The 20,893-nt window shown below is 36.2% G+C and overlaps 1 protein-coding gene across 7 annotated transcripts in view; it reads left to right on the top strand.

The window, feature by feature from the left end:
- Positions 1-9,824: 9,824 nt before the first annotated feature.
- The window catches only part of LOC143241419 (cAMP-dependent protein kinase catalytic subunit 1-like), a 168,916-nt gene continuing 157,847 nt past the window's right edge, over positions 9,825-20,893 (top strand). For 2 of the 7 annotated variants that reach the window (XM_076484775.1, XM_076484779.1), the window contains exon 1: positions 9,825-9,958. The gene's annotated coding sequence lies outside the window, so the exon portion shown is untranslated. Of the gene's footprint in view, positions 9,963-11,386; positions 11,440-18,310; positions 18,508-20,893 lie in introns of those variants that run through there. The other 5 variants (XM_076484776.1, XM_076484781.1, XM_076484780.1 and 2 more) reach the window with 5 other exon arrangements.

Genomic DNA, 20,893 nt, shown 5'->3' with positions numbered 1-20,893 from the left:
TAGTCTTAAAACACACCGCCTTGCCCTGCACGCCTTTCATAACACACCTGGTGTACCAGTATAATGGCTTCCCAGCGCCAATTTCAACAGTCGAATCGCATTTTTTAGCAGCTTGAGATATGGGCCAGTTGAATAGAAACGGCGTGGAAGTACCTCGTGTACCAATATATTTTGTTGTTTTTCCAGACTGGGGAATTCCCTGATTACACTGAGTACTGTTTCCTGGGTTCTTGATTGTGCTGCGTACTGTTGTTTCCTGGGTTCTTGACTGTACTGAGCACTGCTTCCTGGGTTCTTGATTGTACTGAGCACTGTTTCCTGGGTTCTTGATTGTACTGAGTTCTGTTTTCTGGGTTCTTGATTGTACTGAGCACTGTTTCTTGGGTTCTTGATTGTACTGAGCACTGTTTCCTGGGTTCTTGATTGTACTGAGTTCTGTTTCCTGGGTTCTTGATTGTACTGAGCACTACTTCCTGGGTTCTTGATTGTACTGAGTACTGTTGTTTCCTGGGTTCTTGACTGTACTGAGCACTGTTTCCTGGGTTCTTGATTGTACTGAGCACTGTTTCCTGGGTTCTTGATTGTACTGAGTACTGTTTCCTGGGTTTTTGATTGTACTGAGCACTGCTTCCTGGGTTCTTGATTATACTGAGTACTGTTGTTTCCTGGGTTCTTAATTGTACTTAATACTGTTTTCTGGGTTCTTGAGTGTACTGAGCACTGCTTCCTGGGTTATTGATTGTACTGAGCACTGCTTCCTGGGTTCTTGATTGTACTGAGCACTGTTTCCTGGGTTCTTGATTGTACTGAGCACTGTTTCCTGGGTTTTTTATTGTACTGAGTACTGTTTCCTGGGTTCTTGATTGTACTGAGCACTGCTTTCTGGGTTCTTGATTGTACTGAGTACTGTTTCCTGGGTTCTTGATTGTACTGAGCACTACTTCCTGGGTTCTTAATTGTACTGAGTACTGTTTCCTGGGTTCTTGATTGTACTGAGCACTGTTTCCTGGTTCTTGATTGTACTGAGCACTGCTTCCTGGGTTCTTGATTGTACCGAGTACTGTTTCCTGGATTCTTGATTGTACTGAGTACTATTTCCTGGGTTCTTGATTGTACTTAGTACTATTTCCTGGGTTCTTGATTGTACTGAGTACTGTTTCCTGGGTTTTTTATTGTACTGAACATTTTTTCCTGAGTTCTTAATTGTACTGAGCACTGTTATTTCCTGGTTTCCTAATTGTACTAAATACTGTTGTTTCCTGGGTAAATATACGGCTTTTCTTACTGACCTTCGTGTTTTTCAAGAATCATCAGATTTTACAAGACGCCGCGCTTTGCTTACCATGACTGAGGAAAGATTTGTTATGGATGGGCCTGGTGCCCCAGGTTGATTCATATGTTTTTGTTTTATAACACCATTAAGTGCAAAGGTTATCCATTTCTTAAACATTCTAAATTCACGATCTGAACACATCGTTATATTTTAAAAGTGTGAATATTTTGAACCAGAAAGGGATATTCTATATATTTTCTAAACGCAACCAAGTTTTGGTGGCAGCACATTGCCTAATAAACAATGATATATATATTTTATTACAGACCATTCAACTCATTCTTTCCGAATTTTCTCCTTCATGTATTAAATTAACGCAGAAGTGTCAGTTTTAGAACTTTAAATGTTTATATCATTTCATATAGATATTTAAATATTAAAACTTCTGTTTACACACTCTTATTCGACTGTTCCTTCCAATGTTCATTTGTTCATTTAACATTTTGACAGAGTTTCAAATGTTCATACTTTTTGGTTGTGTGGAAAGTTTGGACAACGCACAAGATAAGTAAGAAAACTTGTGAGTTTGTCACAATAATGATATAAGCTTCCAAACATTACTGGTGCTAGAAAGTAGATGTGTTGATAATTACACTTCGTTTGTTTGTTTTTAATTTCGCACAAAGCTACTCGAGGGCTATATGTGCTAGCTGTCCCTAATTTAACAGTGTAAAACTAGAGGGAAGGCAGCTAGTCATCACCATCTACCGTCAACTCTTGGGCAACTCTTTTACCAATGAATAGTAAGATTGACCATGACATTATAATGCCCCCACGGCTGAAAGGGCGAGCGTGTTTGGTGCAATCGGGATTCGAACCCGCAAACCTCAGATTACGAGCCGAGTGTCTTAACCCACCTGGCCATGTCGGGCCTATTACATTTCGTATGTGCTCATCTATTTGTCATCTAGTAGTTCATGATGGTCCGTACTTCAAGTTATTTCGAAAAAAAATTTTGCTCAAACAGGGAGATTTGGAGAAGAGATATTTTTCTTGTATTTTTAACAATGGTGGTTTGTGAGAGAAGATAAGGATTGAAAATTCTTGTTTTAATTGTACGATCACATGGAAATGATTATTTTTTGAGAATAAAGTTAGTTGAATGTTACTATTTTGATATATATATGTATATTGAGATTGTGCACATTAATTTTATCTTAAGAGGTGATTCAGTGTGTGTTTTTTTAATTTTTTGAGAATTTTTTATTTATTGTTTTTGCAGATGTAGCTGTATTTCTGTAATATTGGGGATGATTTATTAAGATTTTAATTGATCGGATTATCTTGTTGAATTTGTTCGTTGATGTTGTGGGCTAGATACAAAATTTATACAAATAATTTTGATAAAGAAAACTTTTCTTTTTTGGCAATTTTAATTTTAGTTTTTTTTGTCTTTTTTAAGTTTTGGTTGTTTGTATTTATTGTTTTGTTGTTTTTTTTTAATGTGTACTGATTCCAAGCCCATTAAACTTTATAATTTTACAGAACAAAAATCTGAAAAATTATCTTTGCAACCAACGCATTTTTGGAGAAACGCTGATTATTCGCCCCGCCAAAAAGAGTTATTTTTTATGACAGATTATTTTAATGGCTTATAAATATCTCTGAGTTCCTGGTATTTCTTGAGTCTATCGATTTCAATATGTCCTTGGGTTACGTGCCTTATATACCTAATGTTACATGATAAAAATATTTATTGCCCAGAAAAGATCAGAAAGAAACTTAATGCCCGCCATGTTTTAGTGTTATTGTTCATTTGTTTGTTCAGTTTCACATAAAACTGCTTGTGGACTAGTTGCGCTAACCGTCCCTATTTTAAAAGTAATAAACTAAATTAGAGAAAAAGACAGCTAATCAGCACCACGAACAGCAACCTCTCAGTCTTTCCCTTACAAAGGAAATACAGCGATTTAGACGTTAAGAATTAATGTTAAAATATATTTCAAGGTTTTTTGTGAGCTGTGAATAGTTTATAAGGTTCACATTTAGGTGTTTGGTGTAACTGTTCTAATTGTATATAATTACAAATCTGTTTTTTTGTTAAATCTTATCGTATAACGAAACTCAAAACCCAATAGCGAGAAAGATTTTTGTGGTTTTAAAATCCTGCTGCATTAAACATTTAATCTCGCTGTATTATTTTATTGATATAATACTTCAAATTAACTCTTAACAATAACATTCTAAATCCAAAGATAATTGATTCTTATTCAGTAATATATTTAAAACAAAACATAATGCACAAACATGTGTGAAATGTACATGACCTAACTTCGTCCACGGGGCATTGTCATGCTGAAACAAAAAAGGGGCTTCCTCACACTGTTGCCACAAAGATGGAAGCACACAATTCTCTAGAATGTCATTGTACGCTGTAGCATTAAGATTTCCTTTCACTGAAACTAAAGAGCCTAACCTCAACCATGAGAAACAGCCCCAGACCATTATTCCTCCTCCACGAAACTTTACAGTTGGCACTATGCATTCAGGCAGGTAGCGTTCTCCTGGCATCTGCCAAACCCAAATTCGTCCGTCAGAGTGCCTTAGAGTGAAGTGTGATTCATAATTGCAAAGAACGCGTTTCCACTGCTCCAGAGTCCAATGGAGACGTGCTTTACATCACTCCAGCCGACACTTGGCATTACACATGGTGATCTTAGACTTGTGTGCGGCTGCTCGGCCATTGAAACCCATTTCATGAAACTCCCGACGAAGAGTTCTTGTGCTGACATTGCTTTCAGAGACAGTTTGGAACTCGATGGTGAGTGTTGCAACTGTGGACAAACGATTTTTACGCGCTACGCGCTTTAACACTCGGCGTTTTTGTTCTGTGAGCTTGTGTGACCTACTGCTTCGTGGCTGAGTTGTTGTTACTTCTAGACGCTTCCACTTCACAATAATAGCACTTACAGTTGACCAGGACAGCTCTAGGAGGGCATAAAGTGACGAACTGACTTGTTGGAAAGGTGGCATCCTAAGACAGTGCCACGTTGAAAGTCACTGAGCTCTTCAGTACGACCCATTCTACTGCCAGTGTTTATCTATAGAGATAACATGGCTGTATGCTTGATTTTATGCACCTGTTAGCAATTGGTGTGGCTGAAATAGCCAAGCCCAATAATCAGAAGGGGTGTCCACATAAATTTGGTCATATATTGTATCGTAATACGAGTGTCGCGGGTTCGCGTTCCGGTCGCACCAAACATGTTTGCCCTTTCAGCCGTGGGGCGTTATAATGTGACGGTCAATTTTATTATTCGTTGGTAAAAGAGTAGCCCAAGAGTTGGCAGTGAGTGATGATGACTAGCTGCCTTCCCTCTAGTCTTACACTGCTAAATTAGGGACGGCTAGCACAGATAGCCCTCGAGTAGCTTTGTACGAAATTCAAAATAAACAAACAAACCATATAATGTATATGGTCTACATGTTTTCCCTCCTATATGCTTTCAATGAATGAAGCAGGATACCACTTGTTATATTAGCCGCTAGATGGCAGCACACAACAAGAGCAAGAGCTGTATGATTTGTTGTTTTGAATGAAGCACAAAGCTACTCAATGGGTTATTTGTGCTCTGCCCACCACAGGTATCGAAACCTGGTTTTTAGCGTTGTAAGTCCGCAGACATACCGCTGAGTCACTAGGGGGGCGACTGTATGATTTAAGAATTGTTCTATTATTCACATAAATTTTAAAAAAATCAAGACCCAAACGAGAAAGATGTTTAACAGGCTTAAAGTGATAGTACCTATCATACGAGAAAGATGTTTAACAGGTTTAAAGTGACAGTACTTATCATACACTTAAAATATTAAACAAACTTAAGTATACGGTTCATTTTATTCCAATAATGTAACAAATATTATATACAATATATTGCAGGGAAATGAGTAATTTGGTTTAAATGGACATAAAAACTTAAATGTTGTATACGAAACTATGCTGAAAATATCATATTTTTTCGAAAGTATCAGACGTTCAAGGCTTTTAGTTATGACTCCTTAAACTTTATGTTCCTTACGTTTCGTTAATACTTGAAACGAAATGGAGAAAAGAGCTAGGTGATTGACAGAATTATTGGAATATAACTACAAGAACAATAATTATACACCAGAGTTTTAAGTTGTACACAATCCTCAACAGATGGCAATAGTATTTATATTCTAAGGATTAGACATAAAAAAGTTGGAAAATATGTCAGATATATAACCAACTTTCCTAATAATATTTGTACACGTGCTAGCAGACACATGAGTATACACACTTGTTTAGAACACACGTTTACTGCTTATATGTACGAACATAAAATAATTCTATTCACTGAAACACTCAGGTGGTTACGTTTTATTAGAACTTCGAATCGAAAACAATCAATTCACCTTAAAGCTCCTCTTGAGAACTTTATTTGATGTTTTAGAATTACATAAAAAGCAGGATTTTTAGGAGTAATAGCGACTGGTTCTCATTCCTGTACAGTTAAGGTGGGCAATATACAAACTATGACTTTTTTTAAATATAAAAACTCGAAGTACAATAAACAAATAGATTAAGCTATAGTACTTAAAACGTATGTGCTATTGTCTATTAAGGTGTTTAAATATGGCAGATACATACACACAAAAGTCTATCTCTGAGCAACTTTAGAGACCATATTTTACGTACTATAATGAATGCAAGCCTATTATCTCTGAAATATGCTTTATTTTGGTGAAAGTGTAAGCAAATAGAGGTAAGGATACACTACTGACCAAAATCTTAAGGCCAATGAACATAAAGAAAAAATATGCATTTTGCGTTGTTAGACTCAAGCACTTATTTAACTAGAGCTTCGAAAGATGAAAATAAGAAAAGAGAAAATAAAAATAAAAAACCTCTTAAGCATTTAATAGAGAAAATGTAAACACTATAAAATTAGCCTAAATACCAGCTGGTCAAAACTTTAGGACCATACCAAAACGAAGTCTTAAACAGGGTAGGAAATGTCCAACAAGAGGTTTCAGTAGTGAGTTGCACGGTCGTCATTGCGAATAACTTCAAACATTCGCTTTGGCATGGTCGATATAAGCGTTTGCAGAAGGCTGGCTGGAATGTTATTCCAAATGGTGAAGATGGCCTCACGAAGATCATGCAATGTTTGAAATTGACGTCCATTTCTATAGACTTCCATTGCCATCCACCCCCAAACATCTTCAGTGGGGTTCAGTTCGGGCGAACATGCTAAATGGTCCAAAAGAATCACGTTATTCGCCATGAAAAAAGTCCTTTGTGCTGCGGGCATTGTGGATTGCAGCGTTGTCCTGCTGAAAGATCCAGTCATTTCCACACAAGCGAGGGTCTTCAGTAAATAAGAATTCTCTCTGTAACATGCCAATGTAGCCAGCTGCTGTTTGACGACTCTGTATAACCTAAAGTTCCATTGTTCCATGGAAGGAGAAAGCACCCCAGATCATGATGGAACCTCCTCCACTGTGTCGTGTAGAAAAGGTTTCCGGTGGGATATCCTTATCGTGCCAGTAACGTTTAAAGCTACCTGGACCATCCAGGTTAAATTTTTTCTCATCAGAGAACAAAATCTTCGTCCACTTTTTTACGTCTCATGTTTGGTGCTTCTCAGCAAAGTTAAACCGAGCTGTTACGTGGTGTGAAAGGAGGCATGTCCTTTGAAGACGTTTATGTTTTTTTTTCTCTCGTAGATGCCGTCTCATTGTTTTTGAGCTGCATTGTGCATCCGTAAGGGCCTTAATCTGGTTCAACGATCGGCTGGTGTCTTGCCGAACAACCCGTCGAATCTTCTTGCTCAACGCCGGCAGTATTTTCTTGGGCCGACCACTTGAAATTCTTGTTCCGTATCCCTCAGGGTCTTTTAAGAAATTTGCAACAGCAGTTTTAGTACGCCCAATCTCACCAGCGATGGCACGTTGAGAGAGACCTTGCTTTTGCAGCTCGATAATTTCAGCCACGTTCAAACTCTGTCAACTTTTTAGCCTTTGCCATGTTTTTACCCAATGTAACACAGAAGATGTTGAAACGCTAATGCTTGAATACAAATAACTAAATTTCGTTACGTGTTTACCGATTAACTCTTCGTCTCCGTATGGTCTTAAACTTTTGACCAGCTAGTATTTAGACTAATTTCATTGTGTTCACATTTTCCCTATTAAATGCTAAAAAGTTTTTTATTTTTATTTTCCCTTTACTTATTGTCACCTTTCAAAGCTCTACTCAAATAAGTGGTTGAGTCTAACAACACAAAACGCATATTTTTTCTTTATGTTCATTGGCCTTAAGATTTTGGCCAGCAGTGTATATAAAAATGTGTTGTAAGTATATTTCTTATAACCAGTTCGAAGCATTTCCAACAGACTTGTTCTTTTTATTTTGTATCAAGTTTACATAAACAGTTGTAAGAAAAACCAAATATTATTTGTATCCAACAAATGATAGTTGGAAATGATATAAACATCTTACTGTATTTCAGGTAAACAAGTATCTCTAAGTCCGTTTTTTGAAATTTATTTTTATTTTCGTATCATTAGTGTTATGTTACTCGAAAAAGAGGAAATTAATATTATTCCGTAAGTGTCGCTGAGACGAATAGAGATTTTTAAACGTATTTCTCTTACAGGAAAGTAACAGAATGTTTTACGGAATTCTAAAATAAGGATATATCATTTCTGTCTTCTCAGAAATCTTGCTTAAAACTATACGAAGGTTATATGTAAAAAACTGTACCTAGTTTCGAACTGATAGACTTTTGGGAGCCAGCTATAAATGTAAGTATTCAGATGAAATGAGCAAATTATTTATTTCGCTTACTCCAGACACATTCTTTGGGGTGTAAGCGTTTACCTTTTAAGAGTTAGCTGTTTTCTTTTTTTAGTACTTTGATGAATATATTTTTTTTAAAACCAGGAGTACTTTTCCCTGCTGGTACAACGGTAATTCTACGGATTTACAATTCTACAATCAGTGGCTCGATTTCCCCGATGAACACAGTAGATAGGACGATGTGGTTTTGCTCTAATAAAAAACACACAAAGAGCGCGAACTTAACTGAGAATTGTTTTAAAATATAAATTCTATAAACAAAGCGTTAGTCTGTGCAAGTGTTCTTATTAAAAGGATAAATCGCAAAATACAAGAATTCTCAAAAAATCAGCTAGTAGTTATTTTGTTGAATTGCTTTTAGAACTCGGATGTTATTTAGGCTTAACGTACGAATGAGGAGTTAAATACTAAAAATGTTTGTTTGTGTTTGAATTTCGCGCAAAGCTACACGAGGGCTATGTGCGCTAGCCGTCATTAATTTAGCAATGTAAGACTAGAAGGAAAGCAGCTAGTCATCACCACCCACAGCGAACTATTGGGCTACTCTTGTACCAACGAATAGTGGGATTGACCGTAACATGATAACACCCCCACGGCTGAAATGGAGAGCATGTTTGAGGTGACGGGGATTCGAACCTGCGACTCTAGGATTACGAGTAAACGACTTAATTAGCCGAGTGAGATTAAATACAATTAGAACTGTCATTACTTCGTGAAAATAGTCTGTTTTAATTTCAAAGAAGTAAATTTCAACAAGTTGTTTCATATAGCAAAACTTTCAAAACAAAATATTATTTATTGTGTAGATATTTGTATATTAATAACACATTATCAAGTTAATGTTTCTCAATAACCATATGAGTAATCTGCCAGCCTAGAAAGTTCCTATTGAATGTTCAATGTTCAACAACTGTGACTTGATTCCAGCCAAAATATAAAAAAAAAGATATATGTGTTTTCAATGGCTTGTGATGATGTACATGGGTGGTTGTAAATGTGTGTATCTCCTTCGAAGCCCGAGGGTTAGAGGGCCCTTGACTCGTAATCTGAGGGTCGCGGGTTCGAATTCTCGTTACGCCAAACATGTTTGCCCTTTCAGCTGTTGGGACATTATTATGTGACAATCGATCAATCCCATTGTTCGTTTATAGAAGAGTAACCTAAGAGTTGGTTGGGGGTGGTGAAGACTAGCTGACTTCCCTCTAGTCTTACACCGCTAAATTAAGGATAGCTAGCACTCGTGTAGCTTTGAGAGGAATTCAAAACAAACTATTGAAATTTTAGATGCATCTCGTGTTTTTGATTTAACCATTTTTATCCTGCACTGAAATCATCCATAAGCCATGGTAATCCTAAGTTATTGTTTACAGCTGCGATTATTTGTACAATTAATATATAATAAACCTACTTTTTGCTTTATTCTGAAAAATGGACAAATAAGATAATGCTGATCTGTTAGAAGCCAAAAGTACAACAGAAAAGCACAAGTGTCTTCTTTCAGGTAGTTGATAGTAAAAGTGTTGGGCTGATTGTCTTATATGGCACTAGCGTCAGCACGGAGATTCTCAGAAGTATAATTTAATGGTATCTACTCTCGAAGGGTAAAATGTATGAAAGTATAGATTATTTCTATAGCAACTGGTTAAAGTGCAACTGTCTTGTACACGCGTAAGAGATAACAATAAACAGTGGCTTTAGTGCTACTACGTGTGTTCTGCTAAAACCGCTGCGGTCAGTAATTCGGTTATATCCTGTAGATTGGAGCAGGCGGAAAGCGTAATTAGATTTAGCCTCGAGAGGTATGTAAGTGTTATGTATTATTAAAAAGATTTATTATTTTATATTGTACGCAGTTCTTATACTCGGGCCTTGTGATTAAATACAAATTTTTATATCACCTCACTTTATCAGATAACCACAAAATCTAATGCCGTTAGTCAAATCGAATGTTTCGTTTAGGCCTAGTAGTATTTTACACAACTCTTTCGAAAAGCCTAATTCCACGACATACACACTATTTTTATTCTCGATACAGAGATATCCTTCAAAGTTTCTGGTAACACTGATCAAAACAATGAAACTCACAAGAATAAAAAGTGCTTAATGAGATTCGTATTTTGTATGTCCATTTAATTCAACCAGAACCGAATACCAAGGCCACGTAATGGACTATCCAAGATGTGGCCGCTGTAAGAATGATCGAATCCCAAATTTAAGCCCCCAAGTTTACCGCTAGGCTACAAGGGCGGGGAAGTTTTTAGCTTAATGAGACTACAAAATTATAGTTACCTTTATTAGTGTTTTAACAAAATAAAACTTCAGATTATTCCTATACGTATTTTAAATGTAATACCTCTCCAAGTTAACCCTTGCAGGCACTAGTTAACTTCTAGAATTATAAAATAAATTCCAGTATTATAAATGTATCACAAAAGAACCATAGTTAATTAGATGTTCTACTGCCAGCCAATCGTAGTACACATACTAAAAATAATGTTGTATATGTGGTTTCTCAGACAATAGGTCTTTTGGGTACAGTGTTCCAAGACCTTCACCAAAAATAGATAACAAACATGTTGACGTGAAAAGGGCGGGAATGTTATGATCAATCACAACTGATACTGTATATACTTCGAACAAGCGTCTTAACTAGTCTGCTTTGCTGACGTAGCAGCACAAAGAAATGCCGCAGCAGGCGATTTTCAGTCCTAATTTTACACATGGTCCTCAAACGATAGAATACAGACTCTTAGGAAGCGAATTCGTATGGTTTGATAACTAAGCAGAGAATAAATACGTTCAGCACGTTCGTAAAATGGAGTTGCTTGAAGTTTACAAATACAGAAAGATATTTCGATACAGTTAATTCGTATTTGAATAAAACTAACAAACAACAGTCTAGCGAAGATAAACAATGTTTGTAAGAGCAAGCGCGAGCTTGTGTATCACCCAGTCTACGGTCAGGTTTCGTTCTACAAGGTTAGGAGGGCCTCATCTTTCTCCTCCCTTCGAACACAATTTAAACATTCAGGCTTAAATTAAGTACCAAAACTTATTATGAGGGCTTAAACAATTGCTGTGGTAAAATATAATTTCTTTTACTTGTTTTTCCGCCGTGAATAGCGATTCAAAATAAACACCTGAAACTTTCTCAGAGAAAACGTTATTTATTTGTTCATTTGTAATATATCTTTCACTTTTGTCATTTTTATTTTACCTTTCTTCAGGATCAAGCGTGGCCAAATACCAGTGTGCTGGGCTATAACTCCACGAGCCTACGGTTTGTATTCACTTGCTCCCAAATCGCTCTCTCCCTCTTCCATTATGAGGCTCTAAATACGTTTTAAGAGTAATGGTCAAACTCCACTGTTCAATTAAAGTAGCCCGAGAGATGGCGGTGGTGTTGCTGATTAACTGACTTTCCTTTCGTCTGTCTCTTCGAGGTTAGGGACGGTTAAAGTTAACAAACTAAACCTTACGTAGCTTCGCGCGAAACAAATAAACTATCTCTCTGTCGGTTACTTCTTTCGTTCTACTTTCAACCCACTTTGACATTTCTTCTGATTTTATCTTATCCGTTTTGAAACAAAAATATTCCTAAATTGTCGTGTTTCTTTTTCAAGGTTCCTCTTTTTACCTACCCGCTGTTCATGCTACAAAAATAAACGTATAAGCATTGCGATAGGCAGACACGATTGAGTGACGTTTGGTTAAACTCAAATACTACAAGTAACAAAGATCCCTTCATTAGCGTCAACAAAAGGCTATAAAAACGAGTTTGCAGCGACAACGAAAGTATTCATTGAGTTTAAGTTATGCAGTGAAAGGATTATTTGGAAGGAATATCAACGGATGGATCTTGTCTTTCTCCTTGTTTAGCTGCCAATATTTTCAGCAAGAATTCTTAGAATGCAAAAACTTTAGTAGCTACGGACATGTATAAGAAGGGCGTGATTAATTAGAGAGTAGTTCAGTAGCCACAGCAAGTGATTTATCTTTTGAATTTTCAGTTACCATAAAAACCTGTTGCAGCTATTAAGTTGTTTTCATACGTGTATTTTTACGCGTAAAGACTGAATGAATACGTGAAACATGTTGACAGTGTTCCTAAGGACCGTGAGTCCAAATTAGACGTCAGTATTTGAGAAAAGAGCGATATGTTATTGTAATTTATGGAAAGACAAACACAGCCCTGGCCTGAATAATCTCCAAGCGCTGTTTTTGTTTTTTTTAAGTCACGGTTTTGCTGAGAGTGGATTACATAGTAATCAGTAGCAAGCAGCTCTGTACAAATTTTTCAACCTCAAGGGTTATAAGATATATTTTGTTTGTTTGAATTTCGCGCAAAGCTACTCGAGAGCTATCTGCGCTAGCCGACCCTAATTAGCAGTGTAAGACTAGAGGGAAGCCAACCAGTCATCACCGCCCACCGCCAACTGTTGGGCTACTCTTTTACAAACGAATAGTGGGATTGACCGTCACATTATAATGCCCCGACGGCTGAAAGGGCGAGCATGTTTGATGCGACGGTGATTCGAACCAGCAACTCTCAGATTACGAGACGAACGTTTTAACCCACCTAGCCATGCCGGGCTATAAGATAAATCAACGATGTGCAGTTCAAGAGATAATTTATAAGAAATAACGTTTTATTTCTTAGCAAACTAGAAATAACGAGAAGAATAACAAAGTGACCTAAAACCGAGATAAAACATGAAGATGTGTGGTAAAATAAGTAGGTGATCACAATTTATATCAGACAAACTTCCTAAGAACCTGGTTTCGATACTTGTGGGGAGCACAGCACAAAGATCCCATTGTGTTATCTACCTTTGTACTTAACAATAAACAAAAACAAACTTCATCGCTATTTGATGAAGAATGGTGCGGCATGGCCGAGCGTGTTAAGGCATTCGACTCGTAATCCGAGGGTCTCGGGTTCGAATCCCGGTCGCGCCAAACATGCTCGCCCTTTCAGCCGTGGGGGTGTTATAATGTGACGGTCAACCTCACTATTCGTTAGTAAGAGAGTAGCCCAAGAGTTGGAGGTGGGTGGTGATGACTAGCTGACTTTCCTCTAGTCTTACACTGCTAAATTAGAGACGGTGATCGCAGATAGCCCTCGAGTAGCTTAGCACGAAATTCAAACCATACAAACAAACAATTTGATGAAGATCGTAAGTTCAAAATCTGACCACGAATTTTGTTTTCCGTTCAGCAAATTTTCCAATTTCCATCTGTTTTCACCATTATTTTATAAAAGTAAACACAACTGTTATTTTGTGGAACATATTTTTGCGTTTCAAAATAACAGAATTTAAACTTTTTGTAATCAAACTGTTATTAGTATTCTCACGAAATTTGATTTTCTTTTTTCGAAACCAGATGGAAAAGTTGGACACACACTTTTCGGCAATTTTTTTGTTTCTTCATAATTTCACTAGCCTCGTCACCTCAGCTATTTTTCAAAGTTTTATTCGTATATCCTAAAATCCATTAAACCATACTGTAATTTTAAATACATGTAATTTTCTCTGTTAACACGTTTTTTTGTGTGTGTTTTTTTGTTTATTTATTGTTATCGCTTTTTCTTCACCAACGTATAAAAAGCGTCCATCTCTGGGGATTGCAGTAATGTATCCATTTCCCTGGAACTATAATTTTCCTCCACCCAATAGATGTATCTTGGGTTATTACACAATTCATGAATATTGACGCGGTCTTCCTCGCTGGCTGTTGAGTGAAGCTAAGTCATTTACAGTTAAAACTATCCAGAAAAACACTAAGTGAAAAGTTAACTGAAGACAATATGAATCTATTTAATAAAGCATCAATACTTTTCTTGATGACGAGAAACCCACTTGAAATAAAAATGTATCTCAGAACGTTTGTTTTGGAATTTCGCACAAAGCTACTCGAGGGCTATCTGTGCTAGCCGTACCTGATTTAGCAGTGTAGGACTAGAGGGAAGGCAGCTAGTCATCATCACCCACCGCCAACTCTTGGGTTAATCTTTTATCAACGGAAAGTGGGATTGACCGTCACATTATAACGCCCCCACGGCTGGGAGGGCGATTATGTTTTAGGCGCGACCAGGCGTGCTGAAATGGGCCTGGCATGGATATTAACACTTTTATCGATAAAAAGAGAACAACGTTTCGACCTTCCTAGGTCATCTTCAGGTTACAAAAGAGAGAATTTGAATGTGACCATTGACGGACACTTGTCTTAGGGACGAGAGTATAAACGAGTACGGGATTGTAGGGGGCGTTGCAGGTGGATGTTAGGTTATTAATTAGTATAGGTTTAAAATTGTCGTCATAAACCTACAGACTTACCGCTAAGATACTGTTATGATTAGTTTTTATTATTTTTTTATTCACTTAAGACATTTTTTAAAATTAATTTAAAGGTTCGTAAAATACAAATAAAGTCTAACAAAATTGAATATAAAAATCAAAATATGATTTACTGTGTTAAAACTAATAACACAAAACTGAAGCTTTATACGTTCAAGCAGGTTATCGTCTGTATCGTTCGCTAGAAACCATGTGAAGGAAACTTGGTAGGCCCGCCATGGCCAGGTGTTTAAGGCACTCTACTCGTAATTTGATGGTCGCGGGTTCGAATCACCGTCCCACCAAACATGTTCGCCTTTTCAGTCATGGAGGCATTGTAAATTAATGGTCAATCCCGCTATTCGTTGGTAAAAGAGTAGCCGAAGAGTTGGCTGTGGGTGGTGATGACTAGCTGCCTTTCCTCTGGGGACGGCTACCGCAGATAGCCCTCGTGTAGCTGAACCTCCAGTGAAAGAAAACGTACGGAAAACATTAATTATTTCATAGATTTTGATCAATTACACAGGCCTGCAAATTTAAGTTTAATAAATATTATATTTCAAATTTCTTAGATGTGCAAGCCGAATTTTTTAACTTTTGCCTTTAAGCCCCAATTGTAACACCTTTAGTTGCTGATGAATTGCAAGTTATGAAAAAAAGGGATTTGCACACAACAATGTTTTAAGGTGGTGTTTGTTTGTTTGTGTATTCTTATAGCAAAACTACATCGGACTATCTGCTGTGTCCACTGATTTTAGCATTCTAAATCTGTAGACTTACCGCTGTCCCAGAAGGGGAGACTTTAAGGGGGTGTTTTCCCTTATCGTTTAAAACTAGCGTAACAAAAGTATTGTAAAAGAATGATAGCCTATAATTATTTCTAATAGCACAGGGTTACCAATTTAAACTTCATAAAAATTGTTTTGGTTTTAATAACAGACTTTCCATAATTCAGTTATGCATATTTCAAAAATAATACAAAATGTGATCCAATTTAAATAAATTCATTTACTTATGTAAAAGTTCCTATGACGTTTTCTTAAAAATTTGTAGGTGATGAAGAAAATTGGAAATCATTTACGGATTAAGCGTACATCAGTTACAGTTTTGTTTAATCTATAACCTAAGTCAGTTAATAAGAAATATTACATTCAGAGAATAGACATAAGGTACGTTGCTTTGGTTGGTTGGTTTGGTGTTTTATCGCGCAAAGCAACTAGGCTATCTGCGCCACGTTGCTTTGACTAAACAAATATATAAAAAGAAAAGTTATCCTTTTGTTGCTTGAGAAATGGTGTTTAATGAAGTTTGGAGTCGCGGGTTCGAATTTCCGTCACACCGACGTTTCCATAGCTGAAAGGACGTTATAATGTAACGGTCAATCCTATTATTCGTTGGTAAAAGAGTAGCCTAAGAGTTCGCGATGGACTGTGATTGATGAACAGTGCCTTCCCTCTAGTCTTTCACTGCTAAATTAGGGACGACTGGCGCAGGTAGCTCTCGTGTAGCTTTGTGCGAAATTCGAAACAAAGAAACAATAATGAAGTTTGATCTAATATCTGATAAACTGTGTTTGATTAACAGCTTTTTGTAGTCAACGTTGTACTGAATTCAATGACTCTATTATATTATATATATACAAATATAAGCTCACGAAGGAAAAAGAGCATATTCCCCAAGAAGGAGCTTCCTCATGTTGTAAAGATAGATATATCTGTTTTATGTGTGTAGTAAGTAGTAGCGGAACATCGTGATATATGCCTAACATATGGAAAGTTACCGCCTGAAGTTAGAATGGAAAATCAAGAACACTAGAGTACACCAATTTAATATATTAGGTTGAGGAATAATTCGTGAGCGTTTTTAAATAATTTCATTCAAGCATTACATGCAAGACTATACAAGACTTCAATGCATGAACACATTACACCCAAAACATTTATTATGATACTTTATTTCATGTAATACCAAGGTATATAGTATGCATTGTTTTAAACGAAATTGCAAGAAATTAAATGCGAAAAGCAGATGGTGTCGAAAATGCTCGATTTTGTCCACTTGACATTCCATTTAATGAGCTGAAAATGAAAGCAAAAATTAAAGACATATGAAAATCAAACACACCATCTATTAGAGCAAAAAATTATCTACCAAATGACATGAAATATTTTGCGAAAGCGTTTCATTTATGAATATATTTTTTTAACTTGAAAAAACGCTCACGAATTATTCCTCAACCCAATATATATATAATTATGAAAAATAGATGGTGCATTTCTTAATGGTACAAAATTTTATCACAAAAGAGAAAAATACAAGGGGTATAAATTATGCAATGCACTCATATTTTATAAATCAGCCACTTGCTTTACGCAGAGTATCATTTATAGATTTTATGCCTGCATACTGTTTTATTAACGAACGAATGTGATTTATTGTTCCAAGTGTCTTGTGTTACTCCTACTCAACCAGGTTTTTTACTTCCCTCTTAAGCCTTTTAGCTTTTACATTAACAAATAATAAAAAACTTTTAAATAGAATAAAAATGGCGCAGGAATAGCAATGAAAAAAAAACAAAACAGAAATAAATATTTCCAACATAAACTTTTATCTACAAATAGACATTGAATTCTTTTCATTTATATGATTTCAGGCTTGAATAAAAACATTTAATATAAATAGTCCTATAATGTCTTACAATGGCTAATTCCCATAAAATTGTAACATTGACTCAGTGGCTACTTATATGGAAATATTTGTATAGTTTCGTGTATTCATCTTTACATTGTTTCTGTATTTCTTGTCATTAAAATACCTACATCATCCTTATTTTTTAAAAGTTTGTATTACTTATTTCCCTTATTGTTTAATGGATGGCAGTTGCTGTGAAGGTAACAGTTCTAGCCTGGTTTGAAGTGTTGATTGGATGGGCATCATGTATGTAAGTTATTGAAACACCGTATTATTTTCATACTCCCCAAGTTAAGTTTGGTGTTTAAATCATCACAACAACTTCGAGTATTGTAAACTGGTCCTTCTGATACCAACATCAAAACGTTTTGCTACTATACTGCTCACCGGTCTTCTACTTTAGTGATGTTTTTTTTGGGTTAAACTGAAGATCTTAATAGCTTTTGGAAACCTATAAAACCTAAGATGGATGTCCATAGAAGTCTCTTAGATTATAATAAGATAGATTTGAGGGTATTATGAGCAATAAATAATATGCGAAGAACATTTAGTGTCCAATCCATCATAACACAGTTAACACTATCGTGCTCAGTAATAATGCTTTTATCGGGAGTTTATGAAAGCAAAGCCTCCATTTGTGGAAACGTTATCGGTGTGTTTAACGTTGTATATCGGTTAAATATATTTGCTGTTTTCTTGGGATCATTCTCTTGCTAAAAGATGAATCTCTTCCAAATGGAATGAGTTTCTCAGGGAGTGTAATGATGGATTATAAACGTACGAGGTTGCTAAAGTCGAATTATTTGCATCAGACACAGTCGAATACTTCAATATTGTTTTCATTATTATTAGTTTAGTCAAAATATTACGTTTCCTATTTATTATACGATTTTTTACCACTTTGCATTGTTATGTATCATTTATATCTTCAAAAATATATCAGTTTTGCTGCATATGCTATCTCTATTGTCCTAGTCCTAGTTTCCTGAATCAGTAATTAAACTTGGATATTAATTACCCTAGCATTACTCTGTCGGAATCGTTTAATTACCTATAATTGATCACTAGACATTCTTCGAAAGTATTATATAACGTTTATGTATATGGTGTCTTTGTTTGTAGTTGAGAAGAATTATACTCTGCCCATCATTGGTTTCGAAACCCGGTTTCTAGCGTCGTACGTCCGCAAAAATACAGCTGCGCCACTATGGAGCACAGTTACAGAAACCCGGTTTTTAGTGTTACAAGCTTTTAGACGCATCGTTGTATCCCTGGGAGTCATATAATAGTGTCATACTTTTAAATGGGCGGATGATAAAGTATGTATTTTAGAAGTTAGCTATATTCTCTTCTTAATGTTAAGTTCATTAACAATATTAGTTGTTAAATAGTTTAATATATATCGTATTTTTATTTTCATTTTCTGTTTTTTAATTTCGTGCAAAGCTACTCGAGGGCTATCTGCGCTAGCCGTCCCTAATTAGCTGTGTAAGACTAGAGGGAAGCCAACTAGTCATCACCGCCCACCGCTAACTCTTGGACTACTCTTTTACAAACGAATAATAGGATTGACCGTAACATTATAACGCACCCATGGCTAAAAGGGCGAGCATGTTTGGCGCGACGGGGATACGAACCCGCGACCCTTATATTACGAGTCCCACGCTTTAACCCACCTGGCCATGCTGGGCCCTTCACTCTATTATATATATATTTATTGCGAGGATTATTTTACATTCTGAAATTAGTATATCAAATTAGGGTTAATCTAAATCTTCTAATTCGACAAGATGTTGTCAGATACTATAAGGATTACTGGAAAAATTATCGTTAATAGTAAGGATGGCCAATCTTTATGAGTAAGAACAATATATTAAATTATAGCTATAATCATAATTACGATAATTTTTAGTTTTAAAGTGTATGTGTAGCTTGCTTTGATCGGAAGTAAATAACATTGTACCTGTCAGCAGTCAGGTTGCCATCAGTTTTCTGTAGAAAACCGATACATGTAGCACTCTCTATACTTGTTTGTAAACCATCTATTTGGCAACGATAGCGTTCTTCTCTCCGGTACAGAACATTCTGTCGTTGATTGTTTCCAACCAATTCGAACTTGAATTCAACTGTTGTTTACCGTTCTTCTTTGGAAAATTTTCTTAACAGGAAATCTATTTCTATTTCTATGCCAAGCTTTAAAAATACAGTGTAATTACGTTTCTTTTGTTCAGTTTGCGCTCTAAGACAGTTTTGTAGAAAACGAGATGAACAGAAAGAAAAACCAAAAATACAAGGGGAAGGGGGTTCATTGTTAATCGAAAGAAGATAACTTCTATATATTTCAATGTTAGTTTCAACAAGTTCTTCTCACAGGTAGCTTCCATGAAAGAAATGTTATTGACATAGCATAAAGATGTCACAATCAGCTGACTGGTTCACGAGCTTTCTAATATACTTTTACCGACAATTAGTTGTCTTCATGTGATTCATCAACAGAACATGTGGAGAAAGAGTTATAACGTGTTCATCCACAACAGTGCTCAATAAGTGCGATTTTGTTATCCAGTAGAAAACATATAGAGGTTTTCTTAAACAGCACGACATTATCTGGTGATCTTCTTAACACAGCACAACATACTGTAATGATCTAAAACAGCAAAGCACATCTAATGATCTTTTTAACGCGACGCAACACTATCTAGCAAACTTCTTACAAGCGCCCTATATTTTTAATACAACACAATGTAACTATCTTCTTAAAGAGGAAAATACCAGCCCGGCATGGTCAGGTGGAAAAGGCACTCGACTCGTAATCCGAGGGTCGCGGGTTCGAATCACCTTCGCACCAAACATGCTCTCCCTTTCAGCCGTGGGGGCGTTATAAGGTGACGGTCAATTCCACTATTAGTTGATAAAAGAGTAGCCCAAAAGTTGGCGGTGGGTGGTGATGACTAGCTGCCTACCCTCTAGTCTTACACTGCTAAATTAGGGACGGCTAGCGCAGATAGCCATCGAGTAGCTTTGCGCGAAATTCAAAACAAGCAGAAAAATACTACCTAATGATATTTTGAAACAGCTCAACACAAAGTCACGATTTTCTTAAAAAGCACAACGTTATCTATCAATTTTTTTACACAGATTACATCACGAAAAACCGTCAGTTATAAATTTCTTCAAAAAATATCGTTTATATATAACATAAGGCAATTCAGCAATAGGCTCCATAAAGCAAAACATACTTCACTGATTTTTCTAAGCGGGGTGTAGTGTGTCTTACATTAGTGTACAATATCTTTTAGGGGTACAGTGTGTCTTTGACTAGTGTACAATGTCTTTTAGGGGTACAGTGTGTCTTTGATTAGTGTACAGTGTCTTTTAAGGGTACAGTGTGTCTGATTAGCGTACAATTTCTTTTAGGGATACAGTGTATCTTTGATTAGTGTACAACGTATTTTAGGGGTACACATATATATATACACATAATCATAGTTACATAAGAACCTCCCACCTGAACATAAGTAGCTCTCTTCTTCTTGCCAAATATCCACTTAATCCCATTCAATTGCTTTAGAATTTCAGTTCATAAGCCGAACTGTCTTCTTCTGTTTCTATTGTAATAATATTCCCTGTAGAATACAAGCGAGTTACCGCAGTCGTTCGCTACTTTTCCAGTAATCGTTCGGTCTTCTTTATTCAAAATGTTCT

The sequence above is a fragment of the Tachypleus tridentatus genome, chromosome 2, assembly GCF_004210375.1.
Source record: "Tachypleus tridentatus isolate NWPU-2018 chromosome 2, ASM421037v1, whole genome shotgun sequence".
In the NCBI taxonomy this organism is placed as follows: domain Eukaryota; kingdom Metazoa; phylum Arthropoda; class Merostomata; order Xiphosura; family Limulidae; genus Tachypleus; species Tachypleus tridentatus.
This window is presented reverse-complemented; position numbering and strand designations above follow the sequence as displayed.